General features: G+C 48.7%; 1 long non-coding RNA gene across 1 annotated transcript; it reads left to right on the forward strand.

The window, feature by feature from the left end:
- The first annotated feature begins 18,087 nt into the window (after window positions 1-18,087).
- Window positions 18,088-20,654, forward strand: LOC123168237 (uncharacterized). Its single transcript, XR_006484260.1, has 2 exons — window positions 18,088-20,181; window positions 20,381-20,654. It is a non-coding gene; the product is annotated as an uncharacterized lncRNA (long non-coding RNA).
- Window positions 20,655-21,234: the final 580 nt, after the last annotated feature.

The raw sequence follows: 21,234 nt of genomic DNA on the forward strand, positions 1-21,234 counted from the left end.
CGGTGCAGCGCCTAGCTCCGGGGCGTCGCACCAGTGTCCGCCGTGGCAGCCCACGGGCCCGCACCCAGCAGTGCAACGCCTCCGAGCTAGGCGCTGCACCTGTAATGTGCAGCGCCTAGCCGCTAGGCGCTGCACTGTGACTTATCCAGCCACTTGGCTGGCCCCCTCCCCTCCCCCACCCCCCCCCCACCACACACTCTCTCACTCTCCCCCCTCCCCGAGCTTTGCCCCCTCTCCCACTCTCCCCCTCTCAAATCTTCTTCCAAATCTTGCAAATTTGAAGAATTTGTCCGTGGATTTCGAAGTCAAACCCTCCCTCAAGGTAATAATCTCCGATCCCCTTGTTTTGATCGAAGTAAAGTTCTCCCATTGCTCATTTGTTGGTAGTTTGGGGAAACCCTAGTTTAGTTTGGATCTAGATATTTGCACGGAGATGTGAGATGTTTGTTTGCCAATTTCTATGATTAGGTTTTGTTAGTATGCTAGGGTTATTCTTATGGGTGTTCTTATGTTGGTGCTAGGTTTAGGTTTAGGGCTAGGGTTATGGTTAGGGTTAGGTTTAGGGTTAGGGTTATGGTTAGGGTTAGGGTTGTTGTTTCATATATATATTAGGGTTTGTATTCGGTGTTAATCCATGGATTAGTACTCATGGAAGCAATGTTACCTTGTGTTCATTGCTTATAGGGATGGGAAGAACATGTGTGTTTGTTCATCATGGGGACAAAGACGCCTTTTTGAAAGGCAATAAAGAACCGGACCCGGATGAGCTTGACATTGTGTTTGATAGTAGTCCTAGCTATGCGGAGCTCTTGCAACAAGTTAGGAAAGATTTGAATTGGACGGACCCTAGTGATATCATTGAGTTGGAGGGAAGGCATAATGTTGGTTTTGGAATGCACATCCGTTGGAAGACAATGCGTGTAAACTCGGAGCAACGTTGGGTTGCATACAAGGAGACGGTGGCCGAATCACTAGACAAGGCTCTTGAGTTATTTGCAACGAAGAAGGTTGAGTCAAGTTTGCATTTGGACTTGAACCGGAACCCCTCCCCTTTGGTTGCTAGTAGCCCCCCACCCTTGAAGCAAGATGAAATTGTTGAACCTCTTTTGACCCAAGAAGTGAGGCCAACATTGAGCCCGTGTAGAAACAACCAAGATGAATCTTTGCAAGAGGACAACGATGAGTATGCGGACGATGACAATGAAGTTGATCTCCATGACAACAATGTGGGTGATCTCGACAAATATCATTTGCAAGAGACAATGGACCATTCCATCCCTTTTTCCCGTGCATATGCATCGGACTCGGATGACGATGGTCCCGATGAACAAGTTGATGCGGAGGGGTTCACGGTGAAGGAGGCCGAAGCTTTCGAGAAGGTATTTGGTCGGGATCATCGGACTACATTGTTCAAGGATGTTAGTCTCGCGGATGAAGCCGTGGTAGATGGTGGCCAATGTGTAGCTCTTGGGGTTAGGCCAAGCTCTCACCGTGATTTGGTAGACGACCAGAACCGGATTGCTAAAGGTTCTAAGTTCGACAGCTTGTTGGATTTGAAGATGTGGCTCGACAACTACTCGGTTACGCATTATCGTCCACACAAGGTGGTGCACTCGGACGTCAATGTGCGCTACACGGTTGCATGTGCATGTGAAGATGAAAAGGAGGTCCAACTTGGACTTAAAAGAGGCCGTGGTGGTGGTAGAGGTCGTGGAAAGGAGGTCCAACAAGGAGTGGCAAGACGCCGTGGCGGTTGTCCGTGGATTGTGCGTGCAAGACCATGGAAAGGAGGTCCTACTTGGCATGTAGTGAGTTGTGTGCCAACTCACATGTGCCAAGGCAAAAGGGTGGATGGCAAGATTGTGTCCCAAGACCACAAACAACTCACGTCCGAGTTCATCGCTTACAGGCTCTCGAACTCAATATCCACACTTCCAACAATGAGCGTCCAACATGTCATTGACCTTGTGAAAGCCATCTTTCATTACCAGGTGAAATACGGCAAGGCATGGAAGGCGAAGCAAGCCGCATTTAAGATGTTGTATGGTACATGGGAGGAAGCATACAACCGAATCCCTAGGTTGTTGTTAGCCATGGCCGCGACAAACCCGGGCATGGTTCATGTGGTCGAGCCTCATGGGCACCAAACAACGGTTCATGAAGGAAGGAAAGTCAGAGTATTTGGCCGTGCTTTTTGGGCGTTCGAGCAATGTGTGAGGGCTTTCGAACATTGTAGGCCGGTCATCGCAATTGATGGCACGTTCTTGACCGGACAATACAAGGGCACCTTGTTGGTTGCGATAGCAAGTGATGCCAATAACCGGGTGTTGCCATTGGCATTTGCTTTGGTTGAGGTGGAAAACAATGACAACTGGGAGTGGTTTCTGCATCTTTTGAGGACGAAGGTGTTACCCGCTCAAAGGGAAATTTGTGTCATATCGGATCGGAATCAAGGAATTCTTAACGCCGTGGAGATTGACATTCCCGGGCATGCTCCGTTGCACCATCGATGGTGCATGAGGCACTTTTGTTCGAACTTCTATAGGGCATGTGGCCTTAAGGAGTTGGCCGATGATCTTCAAGATTGTTGTCTCGCTTTCTCCGATAAGCGCTTCGCCACTTTGTACAACAAATTGCTCGCACACAAAAAACTTGATCCCGGGGGTCAAGACTTTCTCAATAGGCACATTCAATACCGGAACAAGTGGGCACGTGCTTTTGATGAAGATGGCCGGAGATACGGTCAAATGACAAGCAATATGGCCGAATGCTTCAATAGGGTGCTCAAAGGTGCACGTGGATTACCCGTGACGGCAATAGTTCAATACACATTTGACAAGATGAATGCGTACTTTGTAAAGTACTCGATGGAAACCGATGCACAGATAGCGGGTGAGAACCCACGGAAGTACAAGTACAAGTTCCCACCCAAAGTTGATGAATGGTTGCTATTTCAATCACGGAAGGCGGACTCAGAAGAAGCTATATTATATGACAATGAGGAGTGGAAGTACGAAGTGAAAGAGCCAGGAGGAACCACAAACGATGGCCGGCAACATGGAGGTCGGGCTTTCAAGGTGTCGTTAACACAATGTGATTGCACTTGCGGGAGGCCATTGTTGCTTCATCTCCCATGCTCACATTTGTATGCCGCCGGCCGCGTTAGGAATGTGGACATCAATCACCCACGCACCGTGAGGGAGTCCCAGTTCTCAATCATGACGGTCAAGAAAATATGGGCTCCCCGCTTTCACCCATACTTTGACCAATCACAATGGCCGGAGTATCATGGAGTTCAACTATGGCCGGATCCGGAGTTGAAGGTTGTTAAACGGGGTAGACGTAAGACAAAGCGTCTTAGAGGCGACATGGACGGATGGGGCCATGGTGGGCGCCGCGAAGCGGGCAACGACCAATTCCAAGAGCCTCGTGAGAGCTCCCGTTGTGGGGAGTGCAAGGGTCATGGCCACAACAAAAGAAAATGTACGAAACCAAGGAAAAGGTCCAAGAAAAATGATGCAAGCACAAGCCAACATGGAGCTACACAAGGGAGCCAACCAAGTGGTAGCCAACCTAGTGGTCGCCAACCTAGTGGTAGCCAACCAAGTGGTAGCCAACAAGTGGGAAGCCAACCAAGTGGTAGCCAACCTAGTGGTAGCCAACCTAGTGGTAGCCAACAAGTGCCAAGGCAACCAAGTGGTACCCAACAAGTGCCTAGCCAACCAAGTGTTAGCCAACCTAGTGGTAGCCAACAAGTGCCAAGGCAACCAAGTGGTAGCCAACAAGTGCCTAGCCAACCAAGAAGTCGGCAACTTGGACTTACAAGAGGCCGTGGTGGTGGTAGAGGTGGTGGTGGTGGTCTCAGCCGTGGTGGTGGAAGAGCTCGACGTGGTGGTAATGGCCGTGGTGATGGTCTCGGCCTTGGTGATGGTCTTGGCCTTGGTGGTGGACTTGGCCGTGGTGATGGACAAGCGCAAGTTCGTTATAGAGGAATGTTTGGATACCTAGATGGACCGTTTCCGTATGTTCCTCACTAACTATAATGTATCATATGTTCTTGTTTTTCCATATGTTCTTCTTTTTCATATTTGCTTCCATTTGTTCTTATTGTCCTTACTAACCATTATGTTCCACTCATTGTAGGTATGGCGGCTTCCCAACCCAACAAACCAACGATGAAGGAGGATGGCGAAGATGAGATGGCCGGATGGTGGGAGAAGGCGGCGAAGAAGCTTAGAGAGGAGGATGCAGTCAAGCTAAAGAAGAAGAAGGAAGAGGAGCTTGAGAAGGAGAGGAAGCGAAAACAGAGTGCGGCAAATGCGATGCGCGCTAGGGAGCAAGCGTTGATGAGGCAAGTTGAGGAGGCACAGAAGAAGCGTCAACAAGATTTTGAAGAAAGAACCATGAAGCTTTGGGCAATTGTAGCTGAAAAAGAAGAGAGGGACAAGCAGATATTCATGGAGAGGGTGGTTAAGGAGGCTCACCTCATAAGAAAAAGGGAGGAGGAAGAGGAAGAAGAGAGGAAGAAGAAGAAGGGAAAGGGGCCTTCCTCTACGCAATAGAGCTATGTCTCCTCTTCGATTTGCTTGTGAACTACTATGTCTCCTCTTCGATTTGGTTGTGAACTACTGTGTGCCGTGAACTACTATGTCTCCTCCTCGATTTGGTTGTAAGAACTACTATGTGCGGTGAACTACTATGTGTCCTCCTTGATTTGGTTGTAAGAACTACTATGTGCGGTGAACTACTATGTGTCCTCCTTGATTTGGTTGTACGAACTACCATGTGTCGTGAAGTAGTATGTGTTATGAACTACTATGTGTCGTGAAGTACTTGGACGCTGCAATCTACCATGTGGCGCCTAGCTGCTGTTGCTCTCTGGATAGCTAAAAAATTCACTAAGTCCAAGTCTAAGTGCCTCAAACTGTAAAGTACCTTCTGTTCTGGCTGCATAGCTACAGTTCTTGTGCAGCGCCTAGCACGGAGGCGCCACACTGTACAGTGCAGCGCCTGCGGGCTAGGCGCTGCACTGTACAGTGTGGCGCCTCCTAGCTAGGCGCTGCACAAGCACTTAGCGAAATTTTTGCCTGAAACTGTAGGCATACCTTCTGTTGGTCTTCTGGATAGGTGCAGACATGTGCAGCGCCTAGCACGGAGGCGCCACACTCTATAGTGCAGCGCCTGCGCGCTAGGCGTTGCACTGTAGTGTGCGGCGCCTGCGCGCTAGGCGCTGCATATGTCTGCACCTATCCAGAAGAGCAACAGAAGTTTGGCTAGTTACAGACATATGCAGCGCCTAGCACGGAGGCGCCACACTGTATAGTGCAGCGCCTAGAGCGCAGGCGCTGCACTGTAGAGTGCGGCGCCTCCGTGCTAGGCGCTGCACATGTCTGCACCTATCCAGAAGACCAACAGAAGTTTGGCTAGTTACAGACATATGCAGCGCCTAGCACGGAGGCGCCACACTCTATAGTGCAGCGCCTGCGAGCTGGGCGTTGCACTGTAGAGTGCGGCGCCTCCGAGCTAGGCGCTGCACATGTCTGCAGCTATCCAGAAAGGAACAGAAGTTTGGCTAGTTACAGACATATGCAGCGCCTAGCACGGAGGCGCCACACTCTATAGTGCAGCGCCTGCGAGCTGGGCGTTGCACTGTAGAGTGCGGCGCCTCCGAGCTAGGCGCTGCACATGTCTGCAGCTATCCAGAAAGGAACAGAAGTTTGGCTAGTTACAGACATATGCAGCGCCTAGCACGGAGGCGCCACACTCTACAGAGCAGCGCCGGCGAGCTAGGCGTTGCACTGTAGTGTGTGGCGCCTGCGTGCTAGGCGCTGCACAAACACTTAGCAATTTTTTGCCTGAAACTAGAGGCCTACCTACTGTGCCTCCTTCCCCCCTCTACTGGGTCTTTTTCAGCCACAGTTCTTTCAGCCACAGTTCAACAACTAGTATAACAAACATTCAGGTACGACATCATTTCTCCAAGTATAACATAGTAAAACAAAGGTTCACAAAAGACTTCATTTCATAGAAATGACCATCACAATAAGTTCCAGTTTACCATAGAGCTACCACCACTCCAAGTTCAACGACATAAAAGGTACGACCACTCCATGTTCAACGACATAACAAATCGCACTCGAAGTTCAACATTATAAAAAAACTAAGATGACTAGTGCTTTCCACGCTTGCTGGGTCCTCCCCCCTCTTGACGCTTATCTTCTTCACCTTCCTAGGAAGAGGAACCCGCTCCGGCTCCGGCTCCGCCTCCGGTTCGACATCGTCATCCAAATAGTCATCCAAAGCCGCCATCCGCGAGGTGCCGACCGTCCTTTTGCCTCTTTGGGTGAAGTCTTCAGGTGTGTACTTGTTGATTCCCCTCCTAGGCTTCAACTCGTATGCAGACCGAGCCCGGTACGTCCCCAAGGTCATATCATCAGCAACCTATGCATCAACAAAAGATATGGAAAGACCGTGTGTGAGGATATAGTTAGCAATGCATCAACAAATGGATATATATCGTCATGCCATACCTCTTGGGTGACCCCACCCACATCCTCATCCGTGAAAGGTTCACCATGGCTCTGCCCCGAAGCGGGATCTGATGGTGTCGCCGACCTAGACCGTTCTGGTGATACATACTCGGGGTCACGACAACCGAAAAGGTTTGATAGCCGCCTTAACTTTTGGCCCTGGCGCTGCAACATGTACAAGTGAATGAGACATGGAACGTACCAACAAATGTTAAGTGCTAGTTTGAAGGAGATGTGAACCTTAATGAATTCTCGAAGTGCACCTTCCCCATCGCTTTTGCCAGCCGGGGTTGTTTCCAGAATAGTCTCGGTCTCGTCAGCTGCTTTCTTGATCTGGGCACGCTATGAACAGAAACGGTATCAAAGTGTTAGGCAAGCGAAGATGTGAAAAGTGCGAATGGAAAAGCAAAAAGGGCTAACCACAAAGTTCATCATTGGAGCTGAAGGGATCACCGAGTTGCCTTTCCTGACTAATGCGTTGTACTGGTGCTGGGCTACCTCATCAAAAACGGTGGGTTCCTCCAGAATCTCCTCAGCATACGCCGGCTGGCATACCTCCACGCGGGTACTTGCAAGAAACCATGTGAGATAGTTGTTGAACGCATCCGGGCAGTGCTCACGAAGCTGGGCTCGTTTTCCAGCCCTTGCTTGCTCCACACTAAGAGCGAACTGCACGACATACTTCCTGTGATGGCTGGCCCAATCCTTGATCTTCCGCTGCTTTTTCCTATCCAACCTGCAAGTTAGAAACAAGATATTAGCATCATCGAAACCGTCGAGAAGCTGCTAAGTGCTCAAGGTTAATTATATCTTACGCGTGTAGCAACTTGTCCGTGTCCTCCCACTCCGGCGGGTGTGACTGGAACAAACCAAACTGGCGGAACACCCGATGTGGCAGGTGAAGCTCAACCGCCCAGTTGCATATCAGTGGGCACCGCATATGCCAGAGATCCCTATCCCTAATGCACATCGGATTAAGCCTGAACTCTATAGGGTTACCAAAACTCTCTCCTTTTCCATACGGCTCCCATTCCACCTGCAAAATGGGATTGAATGCAAAATTGATATCGAGTGAAGATACAAGCATGATAATCACTTATGCAAGGTCGGTTCACCTGCTCAGGCGTGATCGCGTCCAGCTCGCTCTTGTACAACTTGTACATTATAGAGGGATCATCCGTCGTCTCATTTAACACATCCCACTTGTAAGCCCAAGTGGGGAGCCGTAGTGGGTCGTCTTTATCGTCCCAATCCTCGTACTTCACGGTCTTAGGTCGTCCAACCGGCAAACGCTCCCAGCTCCATATGGAAAGTGCGAGCAGACAACCACCAATACCTCCAGTGTGCCTACAACTGGCATCGTCCAACTGCACATAAAAAAGAACATGGTCAAATTTGCCGCAAGAGCGCATTGATAATGTATCAATGAAGTGAAAAGGAAACAACTTCATACCTGTCGATACAAGTAAGCTAGTGTCGCCGAACCCCAACTCCATTTGCTATCGAAGACGGTCAACGCCTTCAGCCACATCCATGGAGCATTCTTGCCGGTGCCATCAGCAAACATTGTCCTCGATACCACGTACCACATGTAGACACGAGCATAAGTCTTCACCATGTCCTCATTAGCATCATCGGGGCAATGAGCGAAGTGCGATGATATCCACGTGAAAGTAGCGCCCGCTGCGACTCTTTCCTTCTTCTTATCTTCCCTTTCTGGCTCCCGAGGCTCCGGAGGAACCATACCGATAAGGGCTTGCATCTGCGCGCGCCACCCTTCAGAATCGGTGTTCATACATAAAGGATTGCCATCGATAGGAAGACCGGTGATCATAGCGATATCCTGCAGCGTCACGGTCATCTCCCCGGTCCGAAGATGGAAAGTGTGTGTCTCCGGCCTCCAATGATCAATAAGCGCGGTGAGTGCTGCAGCATTGTTGGGTGGCGTCGACCGGCGGACCAACTCAATGAAAGGGAGAAGTCCTGCCTCCCTAACATAAGGTGTGTACCGCTCATCATAGCTCATCCCTCCAAGGCTGATCCCGTGAGACCGAAGCTTCAGAGGTGCAAGCTCCTACAAACAAACAAATCATAACATTACATATGGGGCATTTGTGTTTGAACAAACATACGAAATTCATAACACCGGCCACTTTCAGTATTACCCGCTGCTGCACCGCCATAGCGTACGACCGGTGTTGATGGTCCCAGTGATCATCGAGAAGCCAAACCATCCTAACAATTTCAACAAAGCATTCTTGTCAACACGATTATCTTTTCAATTCAAAAAAACTAAAGTAGGCCTACTACATGCAAGATCCAAAGCATATGGTGCTTCCCCCTACTTGGGCCTACTTCATACAAATAACATGTCAATCTATGTATCCAAACTATAACATGTCAATCTACTTCTCCATACAAATAACATGTCAATCTACTTCTCCATACAAAAAACATGTCAATCTATGTATCCAAACTATATAAATAACATGTCAACCTATCTATCCAAACCACATTCTAATCTAACAAAGGTTCCCCAAATCTAATATACGCAAGATTCAAACAAAAGTTGCCCAAATCTAATACATGCAAGATTCAAACAAGGGTTCCCCAAATCTTCAAAACATAATATTTTCTATGGATAGAAAGAAGGGGATCGGAGGAGAGTACCTTCTACGATGGATTGGTGAACAAATGCACGGACCAAATCGTCGGATCGGAGGGATTTGGGAGAGGGGATTGAGAGGGGCAGTGCAGATGGCCGCCGCCCTTTTTTCTGTAACTGCCAATGGTGGGGGAGGAGAGGGCTGGCGCGTTTGCATATAAGTCACAGTGCAGCGCCTAGCGGCTAGGCGCTGCACATTACACGTGCAACGCCTAGCGGCTAGGCGCTGCACATTACAGGTGCACCGCCTAGCTCGGAGGCGTTGCACTGCTGGGTGCGGGCCCGTGGGCTGCCACGGTGGACACTGGTGCAACGCCCCGGAGCTAGGCGCTGCACCGTAGGGTGTGGCACCGGCGTGGCGGGCGCTACACAAAAGGGTCAGGGGTGTGAAATAGTTTCGGAACCAGTTCATTCTGTGATTTGATTTCGATTATAGGTCAAATTTGTCAAATTTGCCGTCCACGCATCCGGCCGGCGTGCTGGCATCATGCCGTTGAAGAGGCGGTGTTCCGCGTTCGGAGTTCAAAAACAAAAATATTGTATTTAGAATAGAAAATGAATGCTACTATATTATTATTTGAGTTGCCATTGGTCTAGCAATTCAACTTTTTTTTTCCTAAACATGTTTTTGTATGTAGTTTTTTTTTCATATCCTTCAGTTTCCAGTGTCGTTTTCCACGCATCGTATTTCTCACTTGCAGGTTTACTAGCTGACTGTCCGTGCGTTGCCACGGAGCAGCACAACAATGTTTTATTGTTGTATTTGTCCTTCTTGGTCCTTCACTGGTTTTATTTTTTCTTGACATAATTCTTATCCCACAAATAACCAGACAAACATTGATCTTCCTTCACTGGTCCACCACTTCGCGCTTTGATGTCCTGGTATAACTTCACTTGATATAGCTCATGAGATGATAAGCTAACTCTTTCGATGTTTGTGATTTGTTCTTTTATGGATTGATTGATAGCGCTCATGTGTATGTGTATTTTTCTGAGGACTTTGGACTAACCAGACGTTCAAATAAACGCTTTCTGTGTTTTCCCTCTTTCATTCTCACCAAGCATCACAAAATTCTCAGAATAAGTGAATTCATCACACACCTAAAAAAAGTGATTTCATCATTGTGCTCACTTTTGCTCCTGGTTAGCTAAGACCCTAAATGTACTTCCAGTCTGGTCAAATCAGGCATAGATGAAGCATACTGAGTTGGGAAGGCAAAAAATAAATATGTGCTAAGTCTTACTGGAATATGTTGGTGATATATACAAACTGAACACAGTATATGCTCGCTCACTGAACAAAAACTGAACCACAGATAAACCTCATACTGGATGCTAAATTATCTACGTACCACAACATATCATGAAGTTTTCTCACCATGTCATTGAGCAACAAGCCTTTCCTTCTATTTTTAAAATTCAAAAAACTGTGTTGTCTTTCTCCCACATAGCTCTCTTTCCGCCAATCACCATGTCCCTTTCTCCACACTAAGTCCCATATGAAAAACAAGATAAAGCATGAATATGATCATTATCAGCCTCGGCTACCTTTGTTGTCCTTATTTGTGCATCTTGCTTGCAGTAGCTTGAAACATATATGTACAATAAATAATAGCACGTAAATTGACCCAGGTATGGAGACTACGACTGCAGCTGAGGTCGTGGCATCGTCCAAGGGGAAGCCATCGACATGCCAGCGGGGCAGCGTCCTGGTCAGGTACTGGGAGATGCTGCTGCAGCACGTGCTAGCCATGCCATTGGCGTCGCCGCTGTAGCCTGCATGAATCCGTGTTGCAGGGGCTACTGATGTTCTCTTCCTCCCCCGGTTCCTCCTGACACTGACGACAGAGGATTTACCCAGGAAACACTGCCATGGTCAGTGTAACACTAATTTACTTACCAAGAAAACAACACCTTCCTCCCCATGTTCCAAAGCTGGGCTAAACAGGACACATGCTTCAACTCCACCTTCCACGCATCCAGTCCCTAGTTCATGTTGACAAATATGCCTCCTCCCTTTTTCGCTCGACCATGTGCTCTTTTCTCACCTCTGCATTCAGTGAGTACATCAGAATCTCATATCCACATAAACTTCATAACATATGGTAGCATTGGATATGGATACAACGACGACAACAAGCAAGAGTGGATCTAAGTGAGTTGCACTTTTACAAGGTGACCTGGTGAGCCCGTTCTGCAGGAGCAAGGTTGTTAAAATTTTCGAGTTGTTTCCCTTGCATTGGGAGATAAAGGACATTATTTTTTCCATTTTAGAGATCTACAAGAGATCATCATCAAATAATTGAATGGTCCAAAATAACCTAAAGTATAATCATCTTATTTCATTCGTTTCAGGAAAACGAATTATGAAGCAACAAGTACAAATTGTACAGGAAAAGAGAAAAGAGTGAGGAATTTTACCAGCGCCCCGAGGCTCGCCCTCCGTCAACAACAACATCGCCCAATCCTTATCTGAAATTCAACAACAATAAGCATGCATAAACAATAAGAAGTATTGCAGAACTTAAAACAAGAGAGTCATAATCAAGATCCTTCAAGCACATTCCCATGAAGAGCAGAAAAAAGAAGCCTTCAGCACAATCCCATGACGAGCAGAAAAATGAGGCGCTACAAAATTACATTTTGTGTACAATGAAACGCAGAAGAAAAAAGAAGGGAAACCGCGACCTAGAGTACCCGCTGGATGAGATATCCGTGTAGAGGGTTGCGGATGCGTCGCCGGAGAACTTGAGCTTTAGGCCGCTGGAGGAGGGCGGTGCTAGATTGGAGACACTCACACTTTACCCATGGATCTGAAGATAGGGGTGGGCAGCGTACAGAGGCTGCACGACGGTGACCAACACTACGGCGGCGCGACAAGCACGGAGACGGATAATAGATTGTCCTCATGCAGAGGGGAGTGCGGGGCCGGCGGCGATGTCCATGGCCAGGACGACACGGCGTCGTCCACGGTGACACGGCGTCTTCCACGGCCAGAACCGCAGCCACGGCGACGCGGCGTCTTTCATGGCCAGGACCGCAACCACGTCGACCGCGAGAGGACGATGAGGGGAGCAGCGGCGGCGAATTTCTCTAGAGAGGGAAGAGAGATTGGTTCGGTAGCGATGGGGGTGGGTGGGGGAGACAAAGGGTGGGACGTGTGTTCGTGGGTTGTGGATCGTGGGTCTATTTTTTTCTTTCTTTGGGACGATTTTTCGAGCGGTGATGGAAGGAGCAGTGCTGGTTTTTCTGATTTTTTTTAATCATGCCTACGAAGGGTGGAGGAAGAGGTGGATCGATAGAAGGGGAGGTTGAACCATCACGACCTTCGATCCCTCTTTAATGTAGGTTTATTTATTTTATTTATTATTTATTAAGGACGTGCTGTTTGTCCATGAGGGTGATAGGGAAACATTATTCCTACCGTAGCAAAAAGTAGAAAAACGCTATCGTTTTCCCTAAATCACGCCGACAACAAAATCCCCTTTCTGTACTGTTCTATCTACTCGGCTGTGAATTGTGTACGGTGGGCAAGGGCGAGCACTGGAGAATGCGTGGTGCTGCTCGACCTCGTCATGGCCAGCAGCTAGCGGCCGTGGCGACGGTGCTTAAGGTTGGTGGCGCGGAGGAGGCGGTGAGTGTGTGACGAAGAGTGCACTGTTTCACATATTTTTCAGACGAATTGGTGCGTGCTGGACATTTCTGACCGAGGTGAACATAGTAGCCAGTAGATGCTCAAAAAATTGTACGTAAGCATATACGTATAACCGTTGATTCTAAATCAAATGGATTCTATAACAGTAATCAACACATTGACCGTCCATGTAATAATTACATTTTTACTTCACAGCCAAGTGATCACACACACATGCAATCAGAAATCGCTAGCTCCCCTCCCCTCCCTTCAGTCGCCCCCTGCGCGAGCGACCGAGGGGCACCAACCCCAGCCGCCAGTCCCCCTTCCCCTCCCTCCCAGCCGCCGCCACCGGTGCTCGGCGCCGGGCAAAGCCCGTCCATTCGACGGCGGCGGCAGAGGTACTGCCGCTCCTGTTGGGCCATAGGGTGGCGCGGGACGCCTTAACTCGAGGGTGTGATCCCGATCTAGATCATGGCAGCGCCGATCAGGTCCAAGGCGCCCTGATGGACAACGACGGTGCGGCGGCAAGCCGGCGTCCCAGCGATGGCCTTGGTGGCAAGGCTGGCGTAGCCCTTCCCGATCTGGGGGCGGAGGGCCCTGGATTAGGGGCGGCTGCCCCTAGGATGAACCCCGTGTCTAGTGATACGGTGGGGTGGGTGGGTTGTCGGGGATCAAATCGGGTGACCGGCGATTCACCGGCGGGTTGGAGCCGCGACTTGCTTTCCGGGCGGCCAACGGCATCGAGCTGCTCCTTCCTCCAACCCATGTTGCATGCACCCTGTCTTATATGCTCGTGCTGCTAACCGGTTATCGGGTTGGGATGGAGCGGGAGGTGGGGATCTGGATTGGGATAATTCCCAGGTCGGCTCCTGCCCACCGCGCAGGCAATGACACCCGAGGGTGCCGTTTTTCTTCTTGGAGACGTCGTTCGGGTCCGTCCTACCTTTTCCCACCCCACGGTCTCTCAGGTGAAAACCATAGGGCGGCAACGGCGCTCATGGCGTCGTGTCCTTCTTGAAGGCGACATCGTGAGAGCTATGTGGCGGTGGGCGCTGCTTGGGTGCGTGAGCAGTTGCAGATGGCGTGCCCCTCTTCCTCCAGATAGCACTTGTTCTGGGGGAAACCCTAGATCTGGGTCTCCCAGATCGAATAATGACGGAGACTTTGTGCGTTCTCCCTCCGGGGGCATCATCTTGGAGCGGAGGTTCACTGGAGAGGCCAAAAAGTTGAGCTGTGTTACATCAACCGCAATGAAGACGGTGGGTCTTGACGTAGTGGAGTAAAGGAGTCTTAGAGTTTGACGCGGTTTGATCGACGCGCGTAGACAGGTGGTGATGTGTGTTGTTGTGATGACGTCGGCAGTTGGCAAGATCTATGCAGTGTTTCCTCCTGAAGACGGGATGTCAGAAGATGGTGGCGGCGGATCCTACAACGTGCGCAGGCGGTGGACGATATGGGGCGCCTAGACTGGATGGTCTTAAGGCCACTGGATTAGATTTGTCTGTTACGTGGATAGCGCACATCTGTATACTTATAGGCAGTGTCATAGCCAGGAAATCGCTACGCCACTGGCCAGCCATGTTGCTACAGTAGGTACTGTGCTCTACTGTAGCTACAGTACACGAAGAGTTTTACCTTCACGCCCCAGGTCACTGCCATGCTAGCCTGGGGCCTGGATACGCCGCTGCTTGTAGGTGTAGCGACTTTGTCCGCCTAATAGGTGGATTTAGGTTGATCCTTGTATTCATTTTGTCAGGCTCGGGTGAACAATTAATAAAAGTGAACGTATGCATCATGCTGATATAAAGGTCGGGGTAATCCTCATTTTCGAAAGAAGAACATATAATCATAAATAGTGATCACGCACGCCTATTTTACATGAAGAATCAGTTAGCCCGGCTACGTGCCTAGGAGAGAGAGAGATCAACGTACCAATTCACATCTAGCCGCATGCCTACATGCGTGCTTCTATTGTGCTCTGCCAAAGTCCCTGATTGCCTTGGCCCCTAGACTGGACATGATCATGCCCCCACCGTCGCGAGCACCACGCACTAGAGCCGAGGCTCAAACGCGGGCGGGCTGGCAGCTAAGCTAACGAGTCAACGCCGCCAGAATGGGTTGAAGAAGCGCGTTAGGAGTTCCATTTGCTACTACAGTTCCTATTTCGGTGTTAGCATTTGTAGCTTGCACCCTCTCTGCACAACGCCATCTTTCAGGTGATTTCGTCCGCCTCGAGTTATTTACGCAAAACCATCACAATTGAGGCTAGGGTAATAATTTTTGTATCATATTTGGCTCAGGGCATAAAAATCATCAAAAATGGGACCAGCCTATAACGCCGAGCACTGATTGTTTGATAAGCACACAAAAACAACGAAACTGGCAAGTTGACCCCACTTGTCTGGTTGACGTGGCGAAGACTAAAAACTTTTACCGCCTAATGTGACAAATAAGGTGTGAGCCCCACTCATCAATGACCAGAGGGTCATCTTCTTCACAACAATCTATCTATGGGGCATTCCATCGAGCACCTTTCGTGCGTTCATCTTCTGGTCACTGAAAAAGGCCAACACGCAGTGGCACGCCGTCAGACACACGCGTCAGCACTGAAGCCCACCCGACGTGGGTGAGAAGGCACCCTCATCCTAGTTGCGCGAGCTCTTCCTGTCCTCCTACCAAGGTGGTGACCACCTTGTCGAAGCTGGTGTACGCGGCAGCGCGGGCAGTGCGTCGGTCGAGCCAGGCTGTGACCGCGCGAGGAAGGGGTGAGGGGCTCACCTTGAGCATTTATGCGTGCTCGGACGCGACGAGGTAGCACTGGAGCGACGTCCTCATCGGCGGCAGCGGCCAACGGAGCACGGTGAGGCGGGGGAAGACAACTTGAGGACCCGCAGCTTGTCGGAGTTGGCGGCGGAGGCATCAGGAGGACGTGTCGAAGCCCACAGACCAGATTCAAGGCGAGGAGATTCGCTGGAGCGGGAGATTGAGGCACAGTGGTGTGTGGTCGGAGGTGGGATCCATGCCTCCTCTGCCACCACAATTGGTCAATTTTCCACGTCAGCCCGACAGGTGGGCCCTACATGTGGTTTGGCTGTTTTCATGATCAAATCTGAGCATCAGTTCTCCACGTTACAGGTTAGACGCAGTTTTCATGGTCTTTTTGCCGTGACACAAATGTGATATCAAGTTGTTATCCTAACCCAAGTGTGGTGATTTTGTTCCCGTAAATAACTCACTACCTCCCATTTGCCATTTTGCCACCCCTACCCATTCTAAGGGCATGTACAACAGTGTCTACTCAGCTGTCTGCAACACAGTTCACGTAGGAAATTAGATGATGCGAGGGAGAGAGAAGAAAAAAACAGCACAGTCCATCGGTAGAGATAACGACGGTCTATTATTAGCTTGAAAAAATCGTTGTTACCGACAGTCTATTTTCCGTTGTACCGGGAGCGTCGTCGGATGGGATCCCATCTTCCACGGAAACCACCTCTCTCCATTCCCGTGAAATTTGGTGATTAGCGACCGTCAAATAGACTCCCTGTTGTATAGGCTCTCCGTTGCGATGTCTATAGGTGACGTGGAGAAGTTTTACAGATATCCCGCGTCGGAACGATTGTACATGCCCTAATGAGCCGCCCGCGCATCACTTGCCACCTCGGATGGCAGAAGTGCCGTGATGGTTGAGGGGCCTATCTTGCACGCAGCGAATGTAAAAATGAGAAACTTATGCATGAGCATTGCTACTGGATATGGGTCAACCTGCTCCTCCTTCTAATCATGCATTTGAAGAGAAATTGTGGAAGGAACTCATCCTTCTAAGTCTGCAGCCGCACCGTGGCCCAAGCCCGCATCCACGCCCAACCTTGCAGCATCGCCATGGCCTGCACCGCCCGCAGCATCGCCATGGCCTGCGCCCGCAGCTGAGCTCACCGGCAAGTGCTGCATAGCCGAGGCATGGCCGCCAGCAGCGGACCTCACCGACGAGCCATCTCCAGCCCCGCCTTGGCCGCCGTCCGCCGTGCCTGGGTCGTCGTCCGCCGCGGTGCTTGCTCCGGCGCCCGCAGCCACCCCTTGAGCCATGGCCCCTCAGCTCACGCCGCCGCCACCGCCACCGCCGTACGAGCCAGCAACCCGCTGCCGCCGCCGCTAGGGTTGGGGGTGGGGAATCGAAGAAACAGAGAGACGAGAGGATGGCCAGATCTGGATCGGGCTTGTGGGCTAGCGACTCTGGTCAAAACTCCTTGTGGGCTAGCTACTAACACGGGGGTATTTTGGTCCATTCAAAAACAATTTAACGGAACGGTGTAACAAAACGGACGGCGATGTCACGTAAGGAAGAAAATTTAGACTACATGTCAAATAGGGAAAAAAAATTCTTCAGGGTCAAACAAGGAACCATATTTTAAGGTAGTGTCAAATAAGGAATTCTCTCTTCCCTATTTGGCCTTGAAGAAATTTTTCTTCCTTGTTTGACACATGCACTAAATTTCATTCCCAATATGACACTCTAGTGCATTTTGTTCACTAACGGTGTTAAAGACAAATGTGAAAATACCTTTTTACCCCTGGTGCATAAAGTGAGCAAAAATCTGTACATGACAATATATACACTTATGTTACATATTTGGTCATGTTAAATGACCAATTGAAACCCCATAACTTGGTCAATGATCTGATTTCAATCAAAAAATTGTCCTCTCATTTTAATTCAAAAAATGAAAATTTGGCAAAACCTCCCGTGTAATTAGATCCCCATGGTACTATATATACTACCATATGGTACTATATATATTATTTTATTATTTTAAATATGTTCATATACTATATCTAAAATATTCTAAAGCAAGTTAAATGAAAAAATTGCATATGAGCCCATAGTTTTTGTTATATTTGTGAAATACGTACATATTTATACGTAAAAGAGATCATATTCAAAATATGGTACATACTACCTAAAAAATAGTATATATACTACATAATCATTGTTATATACTACATACTACACGTACATACTCTCGGTTTCGATAGATATTACATACAACATACAAAACGCAAGTGGTGATAACTACCACTGCCTGTAGGAAACATTTATCCTATATATATTCGGATCAAAATAAATATTCGGATCACGGCTCGCCCAGAAGCGCCTGGATGCTAGACCACCCGAATTTACAGCCTTAGAAAAATACCACCCCGCATCCTCAACCTCGCACCCCCGACCCCCACCACCCACCCCAGACGCCACCGCCACCGGCCCACCCTGCGTCGCCGCCGCCACCCGCCCACCCCGCGCCGCCGCCGCCTAACCTCTTCAAAGCCCGCGCGCCGCTGCCCCCAACAACCACGGGCGTCGCCGTCCCCGGCAACCCCGGGCATCGCCGTCCTCGGCAACCACCTGAGCCGCCGCCTCGGCAACCCAAGGGACCGCCGACACCGGCCTTCTCCCGCGATGCCGCCGCCAGCCTCCTCCCGCGGCGCCACCGCCGGCCTCTGCCACTACGTGCAGTCGCGGCCCCCGCCGGCGCGCGATCCGCAATCACGCGACGCGTCGGCCCCAGCCACCGCGCGCGCCGGAAGCTATATCCATCCCCCCTCCACTCCAACCATCGCCTCAACGACTGGCGCAACATTTCCTCTGCTCCGGCACGACCTTCCCCCCATCCGGCGTGACCTTCCCTCCCCACCGGCGTGGACTGCCCTCTGCTCCGGTGTGCCCTCCCGCACCTCCACAGACCCATCCCCATCCTCCCTCGAACATCTTCCTCCCGCCTACAGCCACCTGTGCCAACTCTACCCACTGCATCTTCCTCCTTCCTCCCGCCGTTCAACTACAGCAACTCGCACCGTTCAACTAAATCACCTAATGCCTCCCATCTCTATTTTTCTCCTCAGCCAGCAGCGGAAACGCCGGCAACCGAGCCGTCTCCTCTAGATGCTCTGCGTGCAGCCGCTGGCTTCTCGCACGATGGACTTCCTCCCGCGCAGCCTGTGACCTCCTTACTCCCGGGCGGCTGCTAGCCAGCACTTGCAAAGTTGCAATCTCGCCCACACATTGTCCGATGCCGCTTCAGACCCCTTTGGTACCGTTGCTTGAGAGCCCTGTGGTGTTGCTGCAATTGCTTCAAATTTTGACTTGTGCTACTACATGTCTACTGGTTCCTTCCTCCATCTGATGTCGCTGATGCTGCAGTTGTTCAACATCACGCGGTTGTAGAGGGTACATGGCAGGTCGAGTAGATTTCTCATGGTCGTTCGAATAGAAAATGGCAGCGACATCGCGATGGTCGGCGTCTAGAATGCATGGTCAAAACTAAAGTCTGAGTGTTGCTAGGTACATTCAGAGTAAGACATTTACATTTTTTTTCAGGAAGACATTTGTAAGTCTGAACATAGTATTCCCTTTAAAAAGAACTACATCTCGTCAGACCACTTATATTCTTCTTCAGTAAAACAAGATGAGTGCACTAACATATGTTGGCCTGGGATGCATCCATGTGGAATTGTATGAAAAAAGGAAGGAACTGTCTAGGTGGATGAGAAGTTCAAGTTGAAATCTCCCCTACAGACACTTTGATTTTTATTTCCATGTATTCAGTTTTTAGATGTTCTACAGTCTCTGAACAAAATCTGTTCTTGTTTCATCCACAGAACTTATTTACAGTCCTTGATCAGCAATCACACTTTAAATTTTACTATTTCTGCATTACACAAAAAATGAAGGTGCCCTCCTAGCCATGGTGAAATCTTCCACATCCCTGATGAACAGCGGCAACCTCGATTTACGACTCGCAGGTTTGCAATCGTCCCATGGTAAAGTTTTTGTTCCAAGTTTCTGTTCACATGACATTATTTTTATTGACATTGTGGTAGGGAAAAATAGTATGTTTTTATCGAAAATCCTTGGGCGCTACTGTGGACTTGAGTATCCTACGTAGGCATGATATTCAATATTTACTTTAATTAAAGTTCCAGTTTTAAGAGAAAAACAAGATACCCTGCTCATTTACCTAACTATTACTCCCTCCGTTCCTAAATATAAGTCTTTGTAGAGATTTCACTATGAACCACATACGGATGTATATAGATGCATTTTAAGTGTAGATTCACTCATTTTGCTCCGTATGTAGTCCACCTAGTGAAATCTCTACAAAGACTTATATTTAGGAACGGAGGGAGTACATTGAGATACTGAACCACTTCATCCTCAATGCTCGTGCCCGATCCCAACCTGCTGTCCCCAAAGACCGCATATACATTGCAGTGCCCCTGCCCGTGCGCCACTGCCGTAACCTGCACCCTGCAAAAAAAATGCAAGTTCAGATTCAAATAAACAAGAAGTTAAAAAGGTATTGCCTTCACTCATGTTGTTTTGCCAACGATCTTTAGTTTGTTCAGTAGCTCGTAAACAATTGCCAAAAGCTCGTAACTTCAGAATCATAAGTTGATAGTTTGCCAACAGGGACAACCATGCTGATGGTGATTGAATAACGATTCTGAATTATTGTTATTGAGACTGAAGGCCACGTTTTATGCATGATGTGGCAGGATTCCAGGGATTGTTTTGAGGCGGTCGATGGCTTTTGAGAGATGTGTTCATACTTATAAGTTTGAAGGTGTTCAAAGCTCATTTATACAAGGAGGAACGGAAATTTGGTTGCACATCTGTTTGCGAAAAAGAGCACTAAAACTAGATGTACTTTCTATTTCTTTATTTGTAACCCCCTACCTACCTGATAGAGACTATTCAATTAGAGTTAGTTTTGCCTCAATAATGCAGTGGCAAGACATTAGTTTTTAAAAGAAAGACTAGGTGCATCTACTTTGTTGGTGGTAATTCCATCATTTTTGTTTTTCAAAACAAACACAAAAATGATGCTCATAGTTAACAAAAATACCTCTGTCTAGACGTTTAACGTTCTTATTCAACGTGTTGGTAGTTTGTATAAAAAGGCGAAAAATGATGTTAAAAAACAAACCAATGAGCGTTTACCCAAAAAAGAGTCTGCCTAAAACATAAACTATAAAAATTTCACATAACCAAAAAAAACATATTCGTAAGTTAAAAAAATAGACCATAGAAGTTCAAAATTAAAAGCAAAAGAGCGAGCATTTCTTGAAGACAAAAAAATGTGGATGTGAAGTTCATATTCTCTACCGCGGATAGTTCAAAAATATTCGCTTACGGCAAAACACACACATTGGGTATCCAAAAATAAAGAGGCGAACACACAAAAAAACATGAAGTTCAAATTTTAAAAATAGAGAAGTCCGGAGTTTATTAAAGAAATAAAAACAAATTTTCTTTGTTTCTAATTAAAATAAAAAAGTTAAGATTTGAATAGCAGAGCGGTTGGATGTTTATTAAACCACTCCTAGCAAAAATAAAACCAAGAAGTTCA

This window comes from Triticum aestivum, chromosome 7D, assembly GCF_018294505.1.
Source record: "Triticum aestivum cultivar Chinese Spring chromosome 7D, IWGSC CS RefSeq v2.1, whole genome shotgun sequence".
Lineage (NCBI taxonomy): Eukaryota > Viridiplantae > Streptophyta > Magnoliopsida > Poales > Poaceae > Triticum > Triticum aestivum.